The sequence below is a fragment of the Coregonus lavaretus genome (genome assembly GCF_964263955.1).
Source record: "Coregonus lavaretus genome assembly, chromosome: 17".
NCBI classification, from domain to species: Eukaryota; Metazoa; Chordata; class Actinopteri; order Salmoniformes; family Salmonidae; genus Coregonus; species Coregonus lavaretus.
In genome coordinates this window covers 26,218,773-26,245,709 of record NC_140004.1, presented here as the reverse complement: position 1 = coordinate 26,245,709, position 26,937 = coordinate 26,218,773, and the positions used below count along the sequence as shown (strand labels likewise).

General features: G+C 43.3%; 1 pseudogene across 1 annotated transcript; it reads left to right on the top strand.

The window, feature by feature from the left end:
* Positions 1-14,278: 14,278 nt before the first annotated feature.
* LOC311144348 (chemerin-like receptor 1) lies at positions 14,279-17,245 on the top strand (annotated as a pseudogene). Its single transcript has 3 exons — positions 14,279-14,440; positions 16,038-16,317; positions 16,657-17,245. The product of its transcript is annotated as a chemerin-like receptor 1 (transcript).
* Positions 17,246-26,937: the final 9,692 nt, after the last annotated feature.

The window sequence follows — 26,937 nt, the reverse complement described above, 5'->3', positions numbered from 1 at the left end:
ACATAAGTATTCAGACCCTTTGCTACGAGACTCGAAATTTAGTTCAGTTGCATCCTGTTTCCATGGATCATCCTTGAGATGTTTCTACAACTTGATTGGAGTCCACCTGTGGTACATTCAATTGATTGGACATGATTTGGAAAGGCACACACCTGTCTATATGAGGTCCCACAGTTGACAGTGCATGTCAGAGCAAAAACCAAGCCATGAGGTTGAAGGAATTGTAAGTAGAGCGCTGAGACAGGATTGAGTCGAGGCACAAATCTGGGGAAGAGTATCAAAAAATGTCTGCAGCATTGAAGGTCCCCAAGAACACATTGGCCTCTATCATTGTTAAATGGAAGACTCTTCCTAGAGCTGGCCGCCCGGCCAAACTGAGCAATCGGGGGAGGAAGGCCTTGGTCAGGGAGATGGCAAGAACCTGATGGTCACTGATAGAGCTCCAGAGTTTCCAGAAGGAAAACCATCTCTGCAGCACTCCACCAATCAGGCCTTTATGGTAGAGTGGCCAGACCGAAGCCATTTCTCGGTAAAAGGCACATGACAGCCTATTTGGAGTTTGCCAAAAGGCACCTAAAGACTCTCAGACCATGAGAAACAAGATTCTCTGGTCTGATGAAACCAAGATTGAACTCTCTTTGGCCTGAATGTCAAGCGCCACGTCTGGAGGAGACCTGGCACCATCATGCTGTGGGGATGTTTTTCAGCGGCAGGGACTGGGAGACTAGTCAGGATGGGAAAGATGAACGGAGCGCTCAGGACCTCAGACAGACTTCACCTTACAACAGGACAATGACCCTAAGCACACAGCCAAGACAACGCAGGAGTGGCTTTGGGACAAGTCTCTGAATGTACTTGAGTGGCCCAGCCAGAGCCTGGACTTGAACCCGATCAAACATCTCTGGAGAGACCTGAAAATAGCTGTGCAGCAGCGCTTCCCATCCAACCTGACAGAGCTTGAGAGGATCTGCAGGGAAGAATAGGAGAAACTCCCCAAATACAGTTGTGCCAAGCTTGTAGCGTCATACCCAAGAAGATTCGAGGCTGTAATCGCTGACAAAGGTGCTTCAACAAAGTACTGAGTAAAAGGTCTGAATATTTTTTTTTTTTTTTTTTGGTGCAAACATTTGTAAACTTGTTTTTGCTTTGTCATTATGGGGTATTGTGTGTAGATTGATGGTGGGGGGGGGGGGGGGGGGGGCATTTTAATCCATTTTAGAATAAGACTAACGTAACAATGTGGTAAAAGTCAAGGGGTCTGAATACTTTCCGAATGCACTGTACACTAAATAGGCTTTATTTTGTTCAATAGTCATTCCATACTGTCTTTTTCATGCAAATTGCTGTATATCAAATTAAAAGTCATACCTGCAGTTGTGACCAACACAAATTGTTGTGTCAAATAATCATTCTACTTATGCCATGAATCTAGGGTGAACAGTTTATTGGAAAAGTGCGTGTTAAACATGAGTTTATCAAGAGTTACAAAACAACGAACCTGCAGTCTCTGATGTCCAAAGTCTTCAATTTAATGTTATGTACTGTGTGCTGTGCCTGAACAGTACCATATTAAGGTGTAGTCTACTGTCGATTTAGTATAATTCGAAGTTAAGGTAAATTATATTTTCTCTTAAGTCAAATTTCCCAATTGCATGTACATTTTAGTTCCTGAATTTAAAAAAGTTTAAAAGGAAATTACTCAATAATTGTTCACAGTTTCGTCATGTAACCACAACCACAGATGGCACAACAAGTGCTTTACCAAATACCCATCCCAAAACAGCCACCTAACTGTAGCTGTCAGTCGATTTGTCAGTGGCTTTGTGCTCCCGCTCCTCATCATCTTCTGCTACTCTGTCATCATCCTGGGACTGAGGACCAACAGGATGACCAGGTCCTCCAAGGCCTTCAGAGTCATGACTGCACTGATAGCCACGTTCTTCATCAGCTGGCTGCCCTGCCATGTCTTCATCAATCTGGAGCCAGATATTAAAATTATCTAACCATTATTCATGAAGGGCTAAAGATATCTGCGACTCTTGCTAGTGCAAACAGTTGCCTGAACCCATTTCTGTATGCATTAGTGAGCAAAGATTTCAAGCAGAAATGCTGGAGCTCTTTAGTCTCTAAAATAGAAAATGCCTACAAATGTCAGATTGCCTTTCAACAAATACTGTAATTACAGGGCAAGTGTATGCTCCTTAAGGACATGTCCATATTGCCAATCCAATGACAAGGATCGTGACAAGAATTAATAGAATGTTCGTTCTATGTTATCTACAGTACCAGTCAAAAGTTTGGAGTCACCTACTCATTCAAGGGTTTTTCTTAATTTTTTTTACAATTTTTTACATTGTAGAATAATAGTGAAGACATCAAAACTATTAAATAATACATATGGAATCATGTAGTAACCAAAAAAGTGTTAAACAAATCAAAATATATTTTATATTTGAGATTCTTCAAATACCCACCCTTTGCCTTGATGACAGCTTTGCATTCTCTCAACCAGCTTCACCTGGAATGCTTTCCCAACAGTCTTGAAGGAGTTCCCACATATGCTGAGCACTTGTTGCCTGCTTTTCCTTCACTCTGCCGTCCGACTCATCCCAAACCATCTCAATTGGGTTGAGGTCGGGGGATTGTGGAGGCCAGGTCATCTGATGCAGCATTCCATCACTCTCCTTCTTGGACAAATAGCCCTTACACAGCCTGGAAGTGTGTTGGGTCATTGTCCTGTTGAAAAACAAATGATAGTCCCACTAAGCCCAAACCAGATGGGATGGCGTATCGCTGCAGAATGCTGTGGTAGCCATGCTGGTTAAGTGTGCCTTGAATTTGTGACCAGCAAAGCACCCTCACACCATAACACCTCCTCCTCCATTCTTTACAGTGGGAACTATACATGCGGAGATCATCCGTTCACCCACACCTCATCTCACAAAAATAACATTCATTTCATACATTGATTACATTGAGACATGATCACATATGTCAATTTTTTTAATTTGTGGGAATACTTGGGAACATACTTCCTAATTTGTTTTGTTTCGTTTTGGGGCTGAATTCCTGGTGATTCCAACCCCCACTCAAAACTTTGGGGGGCCTGTCATGCCAAATAATGTCCCCCGGCCAAAAAGTGTCCCGCTCTATGTCACAATGGGATTCGATAAACTAAAAAGTGTCCTAATGATTACCTAATGATTGGAATTTTGGAGATCATTACAGCCTAAATGAAGTTCTTTTCATCATCGCTATGCAAACAAGGCTGATTTCCGTGACAATTTTGCTGTTTAAACAAGTTTTATTTAGCTAATAAAATGAAAACATTACTTTGAACTACTTTTGGGTACCTTGTTAACATTACAACATGAAATCCATGTCTTAACCGTTGCTATGTTTCGGAAATGGCAAATAAAACGTGTAATCTGCTTGACATATTAAAGTTACTTACCTTACAGATCACGAAGTCGGCTAATTTCCACCCCATTCATATGCAAATCCGTTTGATTCATACACTGGATTGTCTGGCTGTCATGTTTTTTTTTTAACCTGCCCTTACCTTATCTACACTGAAATAATATAATTTCAGTAGTCCTCTATCATATGATTCATTTTTTTCTATCTCGCATAGCTCATTAGTACACCCTTGTGGTTGAAAAAATATATATATTCAACCACAAGGGTGTACTAATGAGCTATGCGAGAAAGAAAAAAATGAATTATATATATATATATATATATAGGTGTGTCCAAACTTTTGACTGGTACTGTATATATATGTATATATATATATACAGTACCAGTCAAAAGTTTGGACACACCTGTTCGTTCAAGGGTTTTTCTTTATTTTGTAGAATAATAGTGAAGACATCAAAACTATGAAATAACACATATGGAATCATGTTGTAACCAAAAAAGTGTTAAACAAATCAAAATATATTTTATATTTGAGATTCTTCAAATGGACACCCTTTGCCTTGATGACAGCTTTGCACACTCGTGGCATTTTCTCAACCATTTTCACCTGAAATGCTTTTCCAACAGTCTTAAAGGAGTTCCCACATATGCTGAGCACTTGTTGGCTGCTTTTCCTTCACTCTGCGGTCCGACTCATCCCAAACCATCTCAATTGGGTTGAGGTCGGGGGATTGTGGAGGCCAGGTCATCTGATGCTGCACTCCATCACTCTCCTTCTTGGTCAAATAGCCCTTACACAGCCTGGAGGTGTGTTGGGTCATTGTCCTGTTGAAAACCAAATGACAGTCCCACTAAGCCCAACCAGATGGGATGGCGTATAGCTGCAGAATGCTGTGGTAGCCATACTGGTTAAGTGTGAATTCTAAATAAATCACAGACAGTGTCACCAGCAAAGCACCCCCACACCATCACACATCCTCCTCCATGCATTATGGTGGGAAAAAACCATGCGGCGATCATCCGTTCACCCACACCGCGTCTCACAAAGACACGGCGGTTGGAACCAAAAATCTCAAATTTGGACTCCACTGGTCTAATGTCCAATGCTCGTGTTTCTTGGCCCAAGCAGGTCTCTTCTTCTGATTGGTGTCCTTTAGTAGTGGTTTCTTTGCAGCAATTCGACCATGAAGGCCTGATTCACACAGTCTCCTCTGAACAGTTGATGTAGAGATGTGGATGTCACTTGAACTCTGCGAAAAATTCATTTGGGCTGCAATTTCTGAGGATGGTAACTCTAATGAACTTATCCTCTGCAGCAGAGGTAACTCTGGGTCTTCCATTCCTATGGCGGTACTCATTAGAGCCAGTTTCATCATAGCGCTTGATGGTTTTTGCGACTGCACTTGAAGAAATGTTCAAAGTTCTTGACATTTTCCATATTGACTGACCTTCATGTCTTAAAGTAATGATGGATGGTCATTTCTCTTTACTTATTTGAGCTGTTGTTGCCATAATATGGACTTGGTCTTTTACCAAATAGGGCTATCTTCTGTCTTCCCCCCTTTTATTTTTATTTATTTCACCTTTATTTAACCAGGTAAGCCAGTTGAGAACAAGTTCTCATTTACAACTGTGACCTGGCCAAGATAAAGCAAAGCAGTGCGATAAAAACAACAACACAGAGTTACATATGGGGTAAACAAAACATAAAGTCATAAATACAACAGAAAATATATATACAGTGTGTGCAAATGTAGTAAGTTATGGAGGTAAGGCAATAAATAGGCCATAGTGCAAAATAGTTACAATTTCGTATAACACTGGAATGATAGATGTGCAAAAGATGATACTCTTGTGCAAATTAGCAAAATAAATAACAATATGGGGATGAGGTAGTTGGGTGGGCTAATTTCAGAAAGGCTGTGTACAGGTGCAGTGATCGGTAAGCTGCTCTGACAACTGACGCTTAAAGTTAGTGAGGGAGATAAGAGTCTCCAGTTTCAGAGATTTTTGCAGTTCGTTCCAGTCATTGGCAGTAGAGAACTGGAAGGAATGGCGGCCAAAGGAGGTGTTGGCTTTGGGGATGACCAGTGAGATATACCTGCTGGAGCGCAGACTACGGGTGGGTGTTGCTATGGTGACCAGTGAGCTAAGATAAGACGGGGATTTGCCTAGCAGTGATTTATAGATGACCTGGAGCCAGTGAGTTTGGCGACGAATATGTAGTGAGGGCCAGCCAACAAGAGCGTACAGGTCACAATGGTGGGTAGTATATGGGGCTTTGGTGACAAAACGGATGGCACTGTGATAGACTACATCCAATTTGCTGAGTAGAGTTTTGGAGGCTATTTTGTAAATGACGAAGTCAAGGATCGGTAGGATAGTCCGTTTTACGAGGGCATGTTTGGCAGCATGAGTGAAGGAGGCTTTGTTGCGAAATAGGAAGCCGATTCTAGATCTAACTTTGGATTGGAGATGCTTAATGTGAGTCTGGAAGGAGAGTTTACAGTCTAACCAGATACCTAGGTATTTGTAGTTGTCCACATACTCTAGGTCAGACCCACCGAGAGTAGTGATTCTAGTTGGGTGGGCGGGTGCCAGCAGCGTTCGGTTGAAAAGCATGCATTTAGTTTTACTAGCGTTTAAGAGCAGTTGGAGGCCACGGAAGGAGTGTTGTATGGCGTTGAAGCTTGTTTGGAGGTTTGTTAACACAGTGTCCAAAGAAGGGCCAGATGTATACAAAATGGTGTCGTCCGCATAGAGGTGGATCCGAGCGTCACCAGCAGCAAGAGCGACATCATTGATATACACAGAGAATAGAGACGGCCCGAGAATTGAACCCTGTGGCACCCCCATAGAGACGGCCAGAGGTCCAGACAACAGGCCCTCCGATTTGACACATTGAACTCTATCTGAGAAGTAGTTGGTGAACCAGGCGAGGCAGTCATTAGAGAAACCAAGGCTATTTAGTCTGCCAATAAGAATGCGGTGGTTGACAGAGTCGAAAGCCTTGGCCAGGTCGATGAAGACGGCTGCGCAGTACTGTCTTTTATCGATCGCATTTATAATATCGTTTAGGACCTTGAGCGTGGCTGAGGTGCACCCATGACCAGCTCGGAAACCGGATTGCATAGCGGAGAAGGTACGGTGGGATTCGAAATGGTCGGTGATCTGTTTGTTAACTTGGCTTTCAAATACTTTCGAAAGGCAGGGCAGGATGGATATAGGTCTATAACAGTTTGGATCTAGAGAGTCATCCCCTTTGAAGAGGGGGATGACCGCGGCAGCTTTCCAATCTCTGGGGATCTCAGACGTTATGAAAGAGAGGTTGAACAGGCTAGTAATAGGGGTTGCGACAATTTCGGCAGCTAATTTTAGAAAGAAACGGTCCAGATTGTCTAGCCCAGCTGATTTGTAGGGGTCCAGATTTTTCAGCTCTTTCAGAACATCAGCTGTCTGAATTTGTGTGAAGGAGAAGTGGAGGGGGGGGGGCATGGGCAAGTTGCAGCAGAGGGTGCAAAGCTGGTGGCCGGGGTAGTGGTAGCCAGGTGGAAAGCATGGCCAGCTGTAGCAAAATGCTTGTTGAAATTCTCGAATATTGTAGATTTATCGGTGGTGACAGTGTTTCCTAGCCTCAGTGCAGTGGGCAGTTGGGAGGAGGTGCTCTTATTTTCCATGGACTTTACAGTGTCCCAAAACGTTTTGGAGTTAGTGCTACAGGATGCAAATTTCTGTTTGAAAAAGCTAGCCTTTGCTTTCCTAACTGATTGTGTATATTGGTTCCTGACTTCCCTAAAAAGTTGCATATCGCGGGGGCTGTTCGATGCTAATGCAGAACGCCACAGGATGTTTTTGTGCTGGTCAAGGGCAGTCAAGTCTGAGGAGAACCAGGGGCTATATCTGTTCTTAGTTCTGAATTTTTTGATATGGGGCATGCTTATTTAAGATTGAGAGGAAAGCACTTTTAAAGAACAACCAAGCATCCTCTACTGACGGAATGAGGTCAATATCCATCCAGGATACCCGGGCCAGGTCAATTAGAAAGGCCTGCTTTCTAAAGTGTTTTAGGGAGCGTTTGACAGTGATGAGGGGTGGTCGTTTGATTGCGGACCCATTATGGACGCAGGTAATAAGGCAGTGATCGCTGAGATCCTGGTTGAAGACAGTGGAGGTGTATTTAGAGGGTACATTTGTCAGGATGATATCTATGAGGGTGCCCATGCTTACAGATTTAGGGTTGTACCTGGTAGGTTCGTTGATAATTTGTGTGAGATTGAGGGCATCTAGTTTAGATTGTAGGAAGGCCGGGGTGTTAAGCATATCCCAGTTTAGGTCACCAAGCAGTACGAACTCTGAGGATAGATGGGGGGCAATCAGTTCACATATGGTGTCCAGGGCACAGCTCGGGGCTGAGGGGGGTCTATAGCAAGCGGCAACAGTGAGAGACTTATTTCTGGAAAGGTGGATTTTTAGAAGTAGAAGCTCAAACTGTTTGGGCACAGACCTGGATAGTACGATAGAGCTCTGCAGGCTATCTCTACAGTAGATTGCAACCCCACCCCCTTTGACAGTTCTATCGAGACGTAAAATATTTTAGTTGGGGATGGACATTTCTGGTGGCCTTCCTAAGCCAGGATTCAGACACTGCTAGAACATCAGGGTTGGCGGAGTGTGCTAACGCAGTGAATAACTCAAACTTAGGGAGGATGCTTCGGATATTAACGTGCAAGAAACCAAGGCTTTTACGATTACAGAAGTCAACAAATGATAAGGCATGGGGAGTAGGAGTGATACTGGGGGCTACCGGGCCTGGGTTAAACTCTACATCACCAGAGGAACAGAGGAGGAGTAGAATAAGGATATGGCTAAAGGCTTTAAGTACTGGTCTTCTAGTGCGTTGGGTACAGAGAAAAAAAGGGGCAGGTTTCCGGGCGTTGTTGAATAGATTCAGGGCATTATATGTACTGAAAATGATATGGAAGGATATGAGTAAACCTAAGCGTTGGGTAACGATGAAGGAGATAGCATCACTGGAGGCACCGATTGAGTCGGTCTCCGCGTGTATGGGGGGTGGGACAAAGGAGCTATCTAAGGCAGGTTTAGCTGGGCTGGGGGATCTACAGTGAAATAGTACAATAAGAAATAACCGAAACAGCAATAAGCAAGGCATATTGTCATGGGAGTAATTCGAGAGAGCTAAGACAACAGCTGGTAATGGCGACAAAGTTTGGGCTGAGGCTAAACATAAACAGGATGCGGTACCGTAAAAAGGAACAGTCCAGCAGGCATCAGCTGTATAGCTGAGTTATCATAAGGTCCGGTGAACAGCAATAGGATAGTTCGGAGGTAGTTCAGGGGCTGCTATAGCACTAGCGAGCAAGAGGCCACGGCTAGCGTGTGCTAGCGGGCCGGGGCTAGCAGATGGATCTTCGTGGTCGACGTCGTAACGGGAAGCCTGTTGTAACCACATCAGACGATTTCGTCGGCAGACCAGTCGTGTTGGATCGGCGGGGCTCCGTGTCAACACTAGGAGGTCCCGTCCGGTTGACAGAGAGCAGCATTCTCCCACTTTATCTCCCTCTCTCACAAGCACGTGTTTATACACACAACACAACACAACACACACAACACCTGGTGGGAAAGCCCAAACATTCTGAATTCATTTACAAATACAGGTCTTTGAAGCTAATCTTGCTTAGTCTGAAATCCTAACTGGTTTCTTTGATTGAATGTTTAGTTTGTGGGAACTGTAGAATTGTTATTTTTTTAACCTTTTGCTGTGGAATAAGTGTGGTCCTTCATATTATGAATTTAATCACTTTTTGACTGCACCCTTTTTGATTTGAATGAAACCTTCCATACATGTTTGCCCATGGTAGAAGTGGTCAGAAAGTGCTCAAAGATTGCCCATTTTGCATACCCCAACCTACCATGACACATCCCCACCCTACCATGACACATGTCTGTGGAATGTGTACACGTGTACTCAGTGGCGGGTCCTGAAAAAATTCTCAGGAGGGGCAATTTTTCTGATGATTTAGGTGACCTACACACATTTTAAAAAAGATATGTCCAGCAACAACATGAAGACAGGGGCAGCATATAAGTCAATACCAGAAGCATTTATTGACTGATCTGGGGAGATGGATTCCAGTTTCTGTGACAGATTATAAATAATCTCTGATGCCTTTGTTATATTAGCTTTTGGTTGAATGTACTGTCGTAGAAAATATATAATGTTATAGCTTGGTCTGACTAAAATCTTGTGCATGACCCATTTTGTGTTGGGCCTTTGTATTCAATACAATGAACAAGAGTCCTATCTTGTCAGCCTTGTCAGCAGGTGGCTAAGGATAACACCCACGCCATAGGTCTCTCAGTTCTTCCAACTCACGAGTTCTTGCCCTGAGGACACACACACACACACCCACACACACACACACACACACACACACACACACACACACATCATCACTGATAAACACACACACACACACACATCATCACTGATAACAAACACACACACACACACACACACACACACTGATAACAAACACACACACACACACACAAATCCTCTTCTCTTAGGCTGAACATCTGAAGACAGAGAACCCGACTCAGAGCCAATGCAACAGTGACACTAGCCTGGAGGTGACCTCGCCCAACTCATCAGGACCAATCAGAAGATCAGAACTACTAGATTCAACCTACTTCATTTTATTGTATAAAATGTCAGCACACAATGTTTAGGGGCTCTTCTGATAAACTCCCTACGAGTTTGACGAACGGGTCCGTGCACGCGATTCCAGATATCTTTACCTCTGAATAAACTGCCTTATATTATACAATTATCCACCTTGTCCAAAAGTCTCTACTTGGTCTCCGTTCTCCAGTAAACTTGTTTTATCAACAATAGTAAGGTTCAATGACACAGAAAGCAGTTCAATGTCGGGGTACAGAGTCGCTCTCTTACCAGGATCGCGGTCCGCTCTGACCAGGGTGAAGCCGGCCGGCTGTAGTATTGTCTCCCAGCTCTATTGGGATTCCGCTGCCAGCAGCGTTTTCATTATTTAGTCCGTTCGTAGCGGGTATGTACACGATCAACAAGATCAGTCCAAAACCGAAGATCAGTCCAAAGCAGAATGTTTGCAGAATGTTTGTAAACTAAGTCTACAAATTAAAAACATAAAATAACGCCACACTGCAGATCGCAACATAGACGCTGCTAGCCGCCATTGTCTTAGTTACGTTCAACGTTACGTCACGTATGACGAAAGCGCGTAAGTGCATGCCCACAGACACCCATAGAGAATGTATTGAAAGCTTTGAAATGTGAAAAAAATATATTTTACATGACAGGCTATGAGAGACTTCTGGGCGATTTTCAACCTGACTGAAATCGCCCAAAAAACGGGCGGGGCCATTTGAAGCACGACTTTAGCCTGATTTGACATTTAGTGGCTGGCAGATCAGACGTGAACACTGATAACTGCTGTTGCCGTGATATAATTGATTAGAAAAAAAATCCCTTCCTTTTCCCGTTTGGCAGTGCGTCGCCCATATCGCCCTATTGAACAAGCCGTCCCTGCGTGTACTTGTGAGAGAGGGAGAGAAAGAGGGAGATGTGGGGTATCTTTTGACCAATGGGTAAAATATGTTAATTGTGTAGACAATCCTATAAGAAAACAAACCAATGGTCCAAACTTCATGTCTCTATCATAATGCGTTCAAAGGTTATTTGTGTTTTTACCCTTGTATATTGGCCAGAATTAGGGTGACTAAATCAATGGAGGCCAGAGAAAAAAGTTGGCAAAAATCTGGAAAATTGCATTGTATTAGCTAGGCTGGAGTCTGTGCATGAATGAAGGCTACTGGCTACCTGGCAGGCTCACTTTTCCCATTGAACTCGTCATCTTTCTTCTCCAATCAGCAGGACATAAAACAATATAGAGGTAGGATGGATATCGATTTTGAGTCATGACATTAAGTATTTTCAAAATATTTTATTATAGGGGGGGAATTCAAAATATATGTACATATTGGTCCAGGATATATTTATGAAATATGTAACTTGAGCACATCATAGAATATGTATGTAAATATATTTTTAAAATATATGTGAATGAAAAAAAAGTCATGCTGAATTGTAATGTTGAGTCTATTGACCTCTGGTACCTTGGCATTAGGTTTCCAAAGTGGGGTTTGCGGAAGGGTACCAAAAAATTTCTGCAGCATTGAATGTCCCCAAGAACACAGTGAGTAGCAATGTTTCCTTGATAACATGAGCAAGGAGATGGTGATTCGATAGTATTTCGGTCTCTATGTTGCTGGTAATTTGCTAATGCAGCGCAATCTGTATCGATAGTAGCTATCACTGTGTGTCGCGAAGCTGCAAGGCAATATCAGTGATACATTTTACGGTGTCATCTCAGTCACGTTACTTAGTGATTTGCGCCGGCAGTCACCACACTTTGTTACATGACTTCTGATCATTATCTTGGAACCCTATTCCCTTACACAGTTAAACTAGAAACGCATTTAAGTAACGTGAAGACGGGTCGGAATTAGTGTGTTGTATAGCTAATCTGCAAGAGTAGGTTTAGGCTGATTTATTAGCCATGTTCTGTCATGCATTTTACGTAGGTAGTCTCTGTCGGTCAATATTTGCATTCTAGTAGTATTATTCTAGTGACAGCATATTCTTATTCTATCATATGCTATTGTGTTGTATGCTATTGTAGTGATCACTAAATTCTAGTCATGTATTAGCTCATGTTATTCATTAATCTTCTGCTTGCATTATCTTCATGTCTTACATACTTTAAAAAAAATAGTTACTTTAAAAAATGTATTACATTCAGTCATCCAGCAGACACTCCCACCCAGTCGAATTGGGGAACCGAACCAGCGACCTCCCGGCCACCGGCCCAAGCTCCCAACCGCCAGGCCACCAACCATCCAAGATCCACCCCCACAGTTCCCCTCAAGTGCTGCCCCTCAACAATCCAAGACCCACTGACAGTTCCCACTGTAAACCTTGTACAGGCTTCCTTTTCAGTTTGTTACTTACTTTAGTATTGTGGAATAACTACAATGTTGTTGATCCATCCTCAGTTTTCTCCTATCACAGCCATTAAACTCTAACTGTTTTAAAGTCACCATTGTCCTCATGGCTCTCCGGTAACTGAGTTAGGTAGGACGCCTGTATCTTTGTAGTGACTGGGTGTATTGATACACCATCCAAAGTGTAATTAATAACTTCACCATGCTCAAAGGGAAATTCAATGTCTGCTTTTTTTTAAACCCATCTACCACTAGGTGCCCTTCTTTGCAAGGCATTAGAAAACCTCCCCAGGTCTTTGTGGTTGAATCTGTGTTAAACTACAATCTGTAGCCATGAAGGGCTTTGAAAGGCTGGTCATGGCTCACATCAACACCATTGTCCCAGACACCTTGGACACACTCCAATTTTCATAACGCCCCAACAGATCCACAGATGATGCAATCTCTATTGCAATCCACACTGCCCTTGCCCACCTGGACAAGAGGAACACCTATGTGAGAATGCTGTTCATTGACTACAGCTCAGTGTTCAACACCATAGTGCCCTCCAAGCTCATCACTAAGCTAAGGACACTGGGACTGAACACCTCCCTCTGCAACTGGATCCTGGACTTCCTGACGGGCTGCCCCCAGGTGGTGAGGGTAGGCAACAATACATCCGCCACGCTGACCCTCAACACCGGGGCCCCTCAGGGGTGCATGCTTAGTCCCCTCCTGTTCAACAACTGTGTAGCCGTGAACGACTCCAACACCATCAAGTTTTCAGACGACGCGATGGTGGTAAGCATGATCACAGATGACAATGAGACAATGTGTTTGTACGGTATATCATAAGTGACAGTCAAAGCTGTATTGACAAGGTCTGTAAGGTAGGCTATTGTCTTTCCCTTCCTTCTGGAACCATTATTTCAGATAATCTGATGTTGGCTGGGCTCCCCGCTTGTGCCCTCAAACCCTTGCAACTTATCCAGAATGCTGCAGCCCACATGGTTTTTAACCTTCCCAAGTTCTCCCATTTCACCCCGCCCCTCCGCACACTCCACTAGCTTCCAGTCGAAGCTCACATCCACTACAAGACCATGGTGCATGCCTACAGAGCAGCAAGAGGAACTGCCCCTCCCTACCTTCAGGCTATGCTCAAACCCTATACCCGAACCTCTAGATAAGATCTTAAGTTAATTGATTGTCAAGTACTGTTGGGATGTTTTCAGTGCTTGCAAAACATACAGTAATAATAATAATAATATGCCATTTAGCAGACGCTTTTATCCAAAGCGACTTACAGTCATGCGTGCATACATTTTTGTGTATGGGTGGTCCCGGGGATCGAACCCACTACCTTGGCGTTACAAGCGCCGTGCTCTACCAGCTGAGCTACAGAGGACCACGTACAGTATGTTAGATTTTCAAGTAGGCCTAAAGACGTCAGTATTTGATCTTTTTTTAAGAGCACTCTTCAGTACTTTTCAGATATTTTATTGAAGAGATAGGACAGAGTAAAATAACGATAGTGAGGTGAAAGTTTGACAACGTAGCGATGGGTCTGGAATTTGAACCCACATGGTCATGAGCACATATAGTACATTTATGTGTTGAAGGTGGTGCTGTTGACCACTAGACCACCTCAGACGTGTTTGAAGTGGATATGTTCAGAAACAGACATGTAGATTACCCATGTGTACAAGACAGACTCTGAAGGAGGAAGTAGGGGTAGAGAACTAGGGGTGATCAAAACCGTTTCCTAACTACAATATCTTATCTTGACAGGGATTGCAAGCCAGCGAACTGCTACACAATGGAGGATTCTGAAACCATTTATGGTTTTGATTATGAATATGGGCATTATAGCAATTACACCTATGACAATGTTACTCCTCATGAGGAGAAGGTAGCTTTCAAAACCCACAAGTCATGCTTCACGGAGGTTTCATGCGTCTCCCTCATTGTGGTCAATGTGGTTACAGTGGGGAAAAAAAGTATTTAGTCAGCCACCAATTGTGCAAGTTCTCCCACTTAAAAAGATGAGAGAGGCCTGCAATTATCATCATAGGTACACGTCAACTATGACAGACAAAATGAGATTTTTTTTCTCCAGAAAATCACATTGTAGGATTTTTAATGAATTTATTTGCACATTATGGTGGAAAATAAGTATTTGGTCAATAACAAAAGTTTCTCAATACTTTGTTATATACCCTTTGTTGGCAATGACACAGGTCAAACGTTTTCTGTAAGTCTTCACAAGGTTTTCACACACTGTTGCTGGTATTTTGGCCCATTCCTCCATGCAGATCTCCTTTAGAGCAGTGATGTTTTGGGGCTGTCGCTGGGCAACACAGACTTTCAACTCCCTCCAAAGATTTTCTAAGGGGTTGAGATCTGGAGACTGGCTAGGCCACTCCAGGACCTTGAAATGCTTCTTACGAAGCCACTCCTTCGTTGCCCGGGCAGTGTGTTTGGGATCATTGTCATGCTGAAAGACCCAGCCACGTTTCATCTTCAATGTCCAAACTGATGGAAGGAGGTTTTCACTCAAAATCTCACGATACATGGCCCCATTCATTCTTTCCTTTACACGGATCAGTCGTCCTGGTCCCTTTGCAGAAAAACAGCCCCAAAGCATGATGTTTCCACCCCCATGCTTCACAGTAGGTATGGTGTTCTTTGGATGTAACTCAGCATTCTTTGTCCTCCAAACACGACGAGTTGAGTTTTTACCAAAATGTTATATTTTGGTTTCATCTGACCATATGACATTCTCTTCAAGATCATCCAAATGCACTCTAGCAAACTTCAGACGGGCCTGGACATGTACTGGCTTAAGCAGGGGGACACGTCTTGCACTGCAGGATTTGAGTCCTTGGCGGCGTAGTGTGTTACTGATGATAGGCTTTGTTACTTTGGTCCCAGCTCTCTGCAGGTCATTCACTAGGTCCCCCCGTGTGGTTCTGGGATTTTTGCTCACCGTTCTTGTGATCATTTTGACCCCACGGGGTGAGATCTTGCGTGGAGCCCCAGATCGAGGGAGATTATCAGTGGTCTTGTATGTCTTCCATTTCCTAATAATTGCTCCCACAGTTGATTTCTTCAAACCAAGCTGCTTACCTATTGCAGATTCAGTCTTCCCAGCCTGGTGCAGGTCTACAATTTTGTTTCTGGTGTCCTTTGACAGCTCTTTGGTCTTGGCCATAGTGGAGTTTGGAGTGTGACTGTTTGAGGTTGTGGACAGGTGTCTTTTATACTGATAACAAGTTCAAACAGGTGCCATTAATACAGGTAATGAGTGAAGGACAGAGGAGCCTCTTAAAGAAGAAGTTACAGGTCTGTGAGAGCCAGAAATCTTGCTTGTTTGTAGGTGACCAAATAATTATTTTCCTCCATAATTTGCAAATAAATTCATAAAATATCCTACAATGTGATTTTCTAGATTTTTTTTCCTCAATTTGTCTGTCATAGTTGACGTGTATCTATGATGAAAATTACAGGCCTCTCTCATCTTTTTAAGGGGGAGAACTTGCACAATTGGTGGCTGACTAAATACTTTTTTTCCCCACTGTATATTCTTGCTAGGGGTTTGTGGGAATGGGGTGGTCATCTGGATCGCTGGTCTCAAGATGAAAAAGATGGTCAACACCACCTGGTACCTCAGCCTGGCAGTCTCCGACATCATATTCTTTGCCTGTCTACACTTCAACATTTACACGGTAACAAAGGAGTGGATCTTTGGGCTCTTCATGTGCAAGTTCACCTCTTTTGATATTCCTGAACATGTTCAGCAGCATCATCCTCCTGGTCGTCGTCAGTGTTGACCGCTGTGTGTCAATTATGTTTCCAGTGTGGGCTTAGGACCACTGCACCATTTTACATTTACATTACATTTTAGTCATTTAGCAGACGCTCTTATCCAGAGCGACTTACAGTTAGTGAATACATATATATATATTTTTTTATACTGGCCCCCTGTGGGAATCAAACCCACAACCCTGGCGTTGCAAACGCCATGCTCTATCAACTGAGCTACATCCCTGCCGGCCATTCCCTCCCCTACCCTGGACGACGCTGGGCCAATTGTGCGCCGCCCATGAGTCTCCCGGTCGCGGCCGGCTGCGACAGAGCCTGGATTCGAACCAGGATCTCTAGTGACACAGTTAGCACTGCGATGCAGTGCCTTAGACCACTGCGCCACTCAGGAGTACAATTTTCAAGGCCTTTGTATTGGTGGTCCTGGCCTGGGTTGCCTATGTCGCACTCAGCATCCCCTCCTTGGTGTTCAGCGACGCCAAGACTCATGTAGGGAAGAGCATGTGTTTCAATAACTACACCGACCAACATAGCCACAAGACGATCGCAGGGGGTTCATCAGGGGGTTTATGCTCCCATTCCTCATCATTTTCTGTTACTGTCATCATCCTGCAACTGAGAACCAACCGGATGATGAGCAAGCCCTTCGAAGTTGACTGCCCTGATAGCCTGATAGCCACGTTCTTCATCTGCTGGCTGCCCTACCATGTCTTTGTTTTGCTTGAGTTGATCCACCAAAGCTACGACCTGGAGGTTATAAGAGCTGGACTGATGGTGGGTAACACTGTAGCCACAGCTAACAATTTCCTCAACCCAATACTGTATGTTTTCATCCATCTTAGACAGCTCCATAGTGTCTAAGATGGAGAATGCCATGGGAGAGGAGGGCTGCACCACCAGCCACTACCTCTCCAGGTCCAGCTCCATGGAGAGCAGCCGCAGGGACTCCACACATATCTAAAAGTCTGAGGATGGTAAGGCCTCAGTGGCGGCAGAGACTAAGAACACAATTTTGTTCAGCAATGCTTTGCCTTGTTGAAAAGTCATGTAAGGTGTATTTTCACTTGAGGGTCTAAGAGACTAATGATAATTGTCATGCATTTGTACAATCACAAGTCGTGTTCTTTGTCTCATGTTAACATTCTGTCCAACCAGTTTGATTTGTTTCTCTCATGAGCAAACTGAGTATTGTGATGAGTACTGAGGATACGAAGAGGCAGGACGCAGACGCAGGAATCAACAATGTAAAGGTTTACTTAATACTGAGCAAGAGAAAAACAAAGAGCGAGTACACGACAAGACACTGACAATCACACACAACACAACACTGAACAGTCCAGGGCTATATAGGGGTGGTGATGAGCTGAGGTGCAGGTGCGCTGGAAGTGATTAGGGCATTGGGTTTCCATTCCGGTGTTGCTGATGTGGTGCGCTCAGACCGGTGGCTCAGTAGACCGGCGAATCAGAGTGCCGGAGGGGAGCAACAGGAGGAGACGTGACAAGTATGGTCTTGTGAAGATATTGGTCACACTTTATTTGGATAATCCAGATAACCTTAATGTTTCTTATAAAAATAAGTAATGCAGTCAGTCTCTCCTCAACTCTTAGCCAAGAGAGACTGGCATACATAGTATTCATATTAGCCCTCTGGTTACAATGATGAGCATGACGTGCCGCTCTGTTCTGGGCCAGCTGCAGCTTAACTAGGTCTTTCCTTGCAGCAGTCGACCATACGACTGGACAATAATCAAGATGAGACAAAACTAGAGCCTGCAGGACCTGAAACATACAGATGTAGGATCTTAATTTGTGCCAGTTTTCTGCAGCAGCAACAGGAAATGTGAATTATAATTTGGGTTATACATTTTTGTAGGGGTTGATAAATGTAAATGTGGAAATTTAAAACCCCAGACTTTTTAAACCTCAAATACACTACGTTTTACATTTCCTGCATTTTGTCTGAATTGTATCTTTAATTTTGCCTTAGATATTGCAGACATCTATACACAACATATCGTCCAGCCCTATCCCAAAAACATAATTTGACTTCAGGGTCCAAAAGGGTAATGAATTGTGTAAAAATACAAGCATTTTTCTGTTCAATCTACCTGTTTGATTTGTTTTTCTATAAATACAATGAGTATACAATCTTGTATTGTAGATATTGTAACATGTTTCTGGTTATTTTTGTAAATAGTCATGGGAAACTGAAAAAGAAGCTGCTTGCTTTTAATGAACTGAGAAGCAGCACCAGGCTGTTTGTGTTGTGTGTGGTGAGTGCATTTTTCTGATTAAATCCAATGTTTTGACGAATAGATAATTAACTGGTATACAGTGCATTCGGAAAGTATTCAGACCCTTTGACTTTTTCTACATTTTGTTACATTACAGCCTTATTCTAAAATTGATTAAATTATTATTTTTTGCTAATTTATTAAAAATAAAAAACATACCTTATTTACATAAGTATTCAGACCCTTTGCTACGAGACTCGAAATTTAGTTCAGTTGCATCCTGTTTCCATGGATCATCCTTGAGATGTTTCTACAACTTGATTGGAGTCCACCTGTGGTACATTCAATTGATTGGACATGATTTGGAAAGGCACACACCTGTCTATATGAGGTCCCACAGTTGACAGTGCATGTCAGAGCAAAAACCAAGCCATGAGGTTGAAGGAATTGTAAGTAGAGCGCTGAGACAGGATTGAGTCGAGGCACAAATCTGGGGAAGAGTATCAAAAAATGTCTGCAGCATTGAAGGTCCCCAAGAACACATTGGCCTCTATCATTGTTAAATGGAAGACTCTTCCTAGAGCTGGCCGCCCGGCCAAACTGAGCAATCGGGGGAGGAAGGCCTTGGTCAGGGAGATGGCAAGAACCCGATGGTCACTGATAGAGCTCCAGAGTTTCCAGAAGGAAAACCATCTCTGCAGCACTCCACCAATCAGGCCTTTATGGTAGAGTGGCCAGACCGAAGCCATTTCTCGGAAAAAGGAACATGACAGCCTATTTGGAGTTTGCCAAAATGCACCTAAAGACTCTCAGACCATGAGAAACAAGATTCTCTGGTCTGATGAAACCAAGATTGAACTCTCTTTGGCCTGAATGTCAAGCGCCACGTCTGGAGGAGACCTGGCACCATCATGCTGTGGGGATGTTTTTCAGCGGCAGGGACTGGGAGACTAGTCAGGATGGGAAAGATAAACGGAGCGCTCAGGACCTCAGACAGACTTCACCTTACAACAGGACAATGACCCTAAGCACACAACCAAGACAACGCAGGAGTGGCTTTGGGACAAGTCTCTGAATGTACTTGAGTGGCCCAGCCAGAGCCTGGACTTGAACCCGATCAAACATCTCTGGAGAGACCTGAAAATAGCTGTGCAGCAGCGCTTCCCATCCAACCTGACAGAGCTTGAGAGGATCTGCAGGGAAGAATAGGAGAAACTCCCCAAATACAGTTGTGCCAAGCTTGTAGCGTCATACCCAAGAAGATTCGAGGCTGTAATCGCTGACAAAGGTGCTTCAACAAAGTACTGAGTAAAAGGTCTGAATATATATATATTTTTTTTTTGGTGCAAACATTTGTAAACTTGTTTTTGCTTTGTCATTATGGGGTATTGTGTGTAGATTGATGGTGGAGGGGGGGAGCATTTTAATCCATTTTAGAATAAGACTAACGTAACAATGTGGTAAAAGTCAAGGGGTCTGAATACTTTCCGAATGCACTGTACACTAAATAGGCTTTATTTTGTTCAATAGTCATTCCATACTGTCTTTTTCATGCAAATTGCTGTATATCAAATTAAAAGTCATACCTGCAGTTGTGACCAACACAAACTGTTGTGTCAAATAATCATTCTACTTATGCCATGAATCTAGGGTGAACAGTTTATTGGAAAAGTGCGTGTTAAACATGAGTTTATCAAGAGTTACAAAACAACGAACCTGCAGTCTCTGATGTCCAAAGTCTCCAATTTAATGTTATGTACTGTGTGCTGTGCCTGAACAGTACCATATTAAGGTGTAGTCTACTGTCGATTTAGTATAATTCAAAGTTAAGGTAAATTATATTTTCTCTTAAGTCAAATTTCCCAATTGCATGTACATTTTAGTTCCTGAATTTAAAAAATTTTAAAAGGAAATTACTCAATAATTGTTCACAGTTTCGTCATGTAACCACAACCACAGATGGCACAACAAGTGCTTTACCAAATACCCATCCCAAAACAGCCACCTAACTGTAGCTGTCAGTCGATTTGTCAGTGGCTTTGTGCTCCCGCTCCTCATCATCTTCTGCTACTCTGTCATCATCCTGGGACTGAGGACCAACAGGATGACCAGGTCCTCCAAGGCCTTCAGAGTCATGACTGCACTGATAGCCACGTTCTTCATCAGCTGGCTGCCCTGCCATGTCTTCATCAATCTGGAGCCAGATATTAAAATTATCTAACCATTATTCATGAAGGGCTAAAGATATCTGCGACTCTTGCTAGTGCAAACAGTTGCTTGAACCCATTTCTGTATGCATTAGTGAGCAAAGATTTCAAGCAGAAATGCTGGAGCTCTTTAGTCTCTAAAATATAAAATGCCTACAAATGTCAGATTGCCTTTCAACAAATACTGTAATTACAGGGCAAGTGTATGCTCCTTAAGGACATGTCCATATTGCCAATCCAATGACAAGGATCGTGACAAGAATTAATAGAATGTTCGTTCTATGTTATCTACAGTACCAGTCAAAAGTTTGGAGTCACCTACTCATTCAAGGGTTTTTCTTAATTTTTTTTTACAATTTTTTACATTGTAGAATAATAGTGAAGACATCAACACTATGAAATAATACATATGGAATCATGTAGTCACCAAAAAAGTGTTAAACAAATCAGAATATATTTTATATTTGAGATTCTTCAAATACCCACCCTTTGCCTTGATGACAGCTTTGCATTCTCTCAACCAGCTTCACCTGGAATGCTTTCCCAACAGTCTTGAAGGAGTTCCCACATATGCTGAGCACTTGTTGCCTGCTTTTCCTTCACTCTGCCGTCCGACTCATCCCAAACCATCTCAATTGGGTTGAGGTCGGGGGATTGTGGAGGCCAGGTCATCTGATGCAGCACTCCATCACTCTCCTTCTTGGTCAAATAGCCCTTACACAGCCTGGAAGTGTGTTGGGTCATTGTCCTGTTGAAAAACAAATGATAGTCCCACTAAGCCCAAACCAGATGGGATGGCGTATCGCTGCAGAATGGTGTGGTAGCCATGCTGGTTAAGTGTGCCATGAATTTGTGACCAGCAAAGCACCCTCACACCATAACACCTCCTCCTCCATGCTTTACAGTGGGAACTATACATGCGGAGATCATCCGTTCACCCACACCTCAACTCACAAAGACACAGCGGTTTGAACCCAAAATCTCCAATTTGGACTTGTCGTGGTAATTATTTGAATCAAAGGAGAGACTTTTGGATTTCCTCAAGACAATATAACTTTATTATCGATTAATTACTGCAGTAATGTAGTTAGTCGGTAACCGCCTTGGAGGTGATCACTGAGAACTCAGAAGAGCAGAACTGAGGTTAGAGCTCTTATAGCAAAGACACATCCTTCTGAATACATGACAAACAGCAGATGTGTGGAATGGGTCAAAAGGTACATTGTGCTCTCATGCAACAGACATCAAGATTTACATGGAGCCACATATCTGTCTCTAGTTCATTTAATGATTGTTTATACAGAAATACTAATATAACCTAGAACACTAGGTCAATCCCTCAAATGATTAAGTCCAGTGTTCATCTTCCATATAGGATAAATAAACTGGAAATTGGATCTCCCTTGCACCGACACACAGGCACACAGACACAAATCATGGAATGGAATGGAAAACCCTATTATGTTCCCTCTCAGAAGAACAGACAGTGTGAATGTACTAATATATCTAATACATTCTAATATAAAAGTAATGTGATTAACAATAATGTTGTAATTCTACGACAGACTCCAGACCAAAGGACACATTTCCACCCGTCTAATGTCCATTGCTTGTGTTTCTTGGCCCAAGCAGGTCTCTTCTTCTTATTGGTGTCCTTTAGCAGTGGTTTCGTTGCAGCAATTTGACCATGAAGGCCTGATTCACACAGTCCCCTCTGAACAGTTGATGTTGATGTGTCTGTTACTTGAACTCTGTGAAAAATTCATTTGGGCTGCAATTTCTGAGGCTGGTAACTCTAATGAACTTATCCTCTGCAGCAGACGTAACTCCGGGTCTTCCATTCCTGTGGCGGTCCTCATGAGAGCCAGTTTCATCGTAGCACTTGATGGTTTTTGCGACTGCACTTGAAAAACTTTAAAAGTTCTTGAAATGTTCAGTATTGACTGACCTTCATGTCTTAAAGTAATGATGGACTGTCGTTTCTCTTTGCTTATTTGAGCTGTTGTTGCCATAATATGGACTTGGTATTTTACCAAATAGATCAAACACAAACTTAGACGGATTATTCAGATTTAGCTGGCTTTAGATACTTACAATAATCTATCCACTCAGAAATCGTCTGTTTGGAATTATGAATTTAAGATTTATTTTCACAACACAACTGATTGGCTCAAATGCATTAAGGAAATCAATTCCACAAATTGACTTTTAAGGAGGCACACCTGTTAATTGAAATGCATTCCAGGTGACTACCTCATGAAGCTGGTTGAGAGAATGCCAAGAGTGTGCAAAGCTGTTTGTTTAACACTTTTTTAGGTTACTACATGATTCCATATGTGTTAGGTCATAGTTTTGATAAAAATAAAAGAAAAACCGTTGAATGAGTAGGTGTGTCCAAACTTTTGACTGGTAGTGTTTATCAGCTGCAATGCAAACCACCATATGCAAACCTTTTCACCACCAAAAATGAGCAACAATGTGTTGAATAATGTATGTATGTTGACAGGATGTCCATAGTATTTGTATTTCCTGCCACACATCACCCATCTTATGGACAGGTTTTTGTGTAATCAGATTTGTACCATGAAATGTAATTCAGCCCACCGTGCCAACATTCATCTGTCAGATCATTTGCTGTGACACTGAAAGGTCAAGTGTAATTAAATATCCTATAGAGGAGCTGAGAATCCAGCCTGGTCTCATAGACTAGACGTAACATAGTAAATGTAAATCCGGAACGTTGAAATTAGTATGATACATTACGTTTGGTATGGTTACATAGGACAGACGGTTACTTAAGGCAAACGTCTAGCAAACCAAAGGTTGCGAGTTTGAATCTCATCACGGACAACTTCAGCATTTTAGCAAATTAGCAACTTTTCAACCAATAACTACTTTTTAGCTACTTTGCAACTACTTAGCATGTTAGCTAACCCTTCTCCTAACCCTAACCTTAACCCTTTAACCTAACTCCTAAACCTAACCTTAACCCTTAGCCTAGCTAACGTTAGCCAGCTAGCCACCTAGCTACAATTCGTAACATATCACATGTTTTGCGAATTTGTAACATGTTGTATGTTTTGAAAATTCATGACATACACTACTGTTCAAAGTTTGGGGTCACTTAGAAATGTCCTTGTTTTTCGAAAGAAAAGCAATTTCTTTGTCCATTAAAATAACATCAAATTGATCAGAAATACAGTGTACACATTGTTAATGTTGTAAATGGCTATTGTAGCTGGAAACAGCTGATTTTTTTATGGGATATCTACATAGGCGTACAGAGGCCCATTATCAGCAACCATCAGTCCTGTGTTCCAATGGCACGTTGTGTTTGCTAATCCAAGTTTATCATTTTAAAAGGCTAATTGATCAGCTTCATTAAATAGTATCCGCAAAACACCAGTCTCAACGTCAACAGTGAAGAGGCGACTCCGGGATGCTGACCTTCTAGGCAGAGTTGCAAAGAAAAAGCCATATCTCAGACTTCCCATCTTAATCTTTTATTTTTATTGGGCCGTACGCATTACACTCTGTAGTGCCTTGCGGTCGGAGGCCGAGCAGTTGCCATACCAGGCGGTGATGCAACCAGTCAGGATGCTCTCGCTGGTGCAGCTGTAGAACTTTTTGAGGATCTGAGGACCCATGCCAAATCTTTTCAGTCTCCTGAGGGGGAATAGGCTTTGTCGTGCCCTCTTCATGACTTTCTTGGTGTGTTTGGACCATGATAGTTTGTTGGTGATGTGGACACCAAGGAACTTGAAGCTCTCAACCTGTTCCACTACAGCCCTGTCGATGAGAATGTGGGCGTGCTCAGTCCTCTTTTTTTTCCCTTTGTCCACAATCATCTCCTTTGTCTTAAGCACATTGAGGGAGAGGTTGTTATCCTGGCACCACACGGCCAGGTCTCTGATCTCCTCCCTATAGGCTGTCTCATCATTGTCGGTGATCAAGCCTATCACTGTTGTGTCGTTGGCAAACTTAATGATGGTGTTGGAGTCGTGCCTGGCCATGCAGTCATGGGTGAACAGGGAGTACAGGAGGGGACTGAGCACGCACCCCTGAGGGGCCCCCGTGTTGAGGATCAGCATGGCAGATGTGTTGTTACCTACCCTTACCACCTGGGGGCGGCCCGTCAGGAAGTCCAGGATCCAGTTTCAGAGGGAGGTGTTTAGTCCCAGGGTCCTTAGCTTAGTGATGAGCTTTGAGGGCACTATGGTGTTGAATGCTGAGCTGTAGTCAATGAATAGCATTCTCACATAGGTGTTCCTCTTGTCCAGGTGGGAAAGGGCAGTGTGGAGTGCAATATAGATTGCATCATCTGTGGATCTGTTGGGGCAGTATGCAAATTGGAGTGGGTTTAGGGTTTCTGGGATAATGGTGTTGATGTGAGCCATGACCAGCCTTTCAAAGCACTTCATGGCTGCAGACGTGAGTGCTACGGGTCGGTAGTCATTTAAGCAGGTTATCTTTGTGTTCTTGGGCACAGGGACTATGGTGGTCTGCTTGAAACATGTTGGTATTACAGACTCAGTCAGGGACATGTTGAAAATGTCAGTGAAGACACTTGCCAGTTGGTAAGCGCATGCTGGGAGTACACGTCCTGGTAATCCGTCTGGCCCTGCGGCCATATGAATGTTGACCTGTTTAAAGGTCTTACTCACATCGGTTACAAATGAGATGAGTAAAGCAAAAATATGTAAACATTATTAAAGTGACTAGTGTTCCATTATTAAAGTGGCCAGTGATTCCAAGTCTATATAGGGCAGCAGCCTCTACGGTGCAGGGTTATGTAACCGGGTGGAAGCTGCCTAGTGATGGCTAGTTAACAGTCTGGTGGCTTTGAGATAGAAGCTGTTTTCTCCGTCTCCGTCCCAGCTTTAATGCACCTGTACTGACCTTGCCTTCTGGATGATAGCGGGGTGAACATGCAGTGGCTCGGGTGGTTGTACTTGATTATCTTTTTGGCCTTCCTGTGACATTGGGTGCTCTAGGTGTCCTGGAGGGCAGGTAGTTTGCCCCCTGTGATGCGTTGGGCAGACCGCACTACCATCTGGAGAGCCCTGCGGTTGCGGGCGGTGCAGTTGCTGTACCAGCCGATGATACAGCCCGACAGGATGCTCTCAATTGTGCATCTGTAAAAGTTTGAGGGTTTTAGGTGCCAAGCCAAATTTCTTCAGCCTCCTGAGGTTGAAGAGGAGCTGTTGCGCCTTCTTCACCACACTGTCTGTGTGGGTGGACCATTTCAGATCGTCAGTGATGTGTACACCGAGGAACTTGAAGCTTTCCACCTTCTCCACTGTGGTCCCATCGATGTGGATAGGGGCGTGCTCCCTCTGCTGTTTCCTGAAGTCCACGATCAGCTACTTTGTTTTGTTGACGTTGAGTGAGAGGTTATTTTCCTGGCACCACACTCCAAGGGCCCTCACCTCCTCCCTGTAAGCTGTCTCGTCATTGTTGGTAATCAGGCCTACTACTGTTGTGTCGTCTGCCAACTTGATGATTGAGTTGGAGGCGTGCGTGGCCACTTAGTCAAGGGTTAACAGGGAGTACAGGAGGGGGCTGAGCACGCACCCTTGTGGGGCCTCTGTGTTGAGGATCAACGAAATGGAGGTGTTGTTTCCTACCTTCACCACCTGGGGGCGGCCCGTCAGGAAGTCCAGGACCCAGTTGCACAGGGCGGGGTTCAGACCCAGGGCCCCGAGCTTAATGATGAGCTTGGAGGGTACTATTGTGTTGAATGCTGCGCTATAGTCCTGTGTTAATACTCAGGTTGAACAATACATGGAAAACTTGTGTAGCTCAGTTGGTAGAGCATGGCGTTTGCAACGCCAGGGTTGTGGGTTTGATTCCCACGGGGGGCCAGTAGGATTTTATTTTTTACAAAAAAAACAAAAAATATATGCACTCACTAACTGTAAGTTGCTCTGGATAAGAGCGTCTGCTAAATGACTAAAAATGTAAAAATGTAAAACGCATTTCACTCAACCGCTGTGTGACTGAATATGAACTCATTGGAAGTTGGAATTGTTAATTTATTTGTAAAAACTCAAGCATTGTTCTGTTCAATCTACCTGTTTAATTTGTGTCTCTGATGAATAAGATGAGTAGGCTATGATCTTGTATTGGACCATGTTTGTGGTTATTTATGTAAATATTCAGGGTAAACCACAAAGAGAAGCTGCTTCTTAAAAGGAAATGACAAGCAGAAA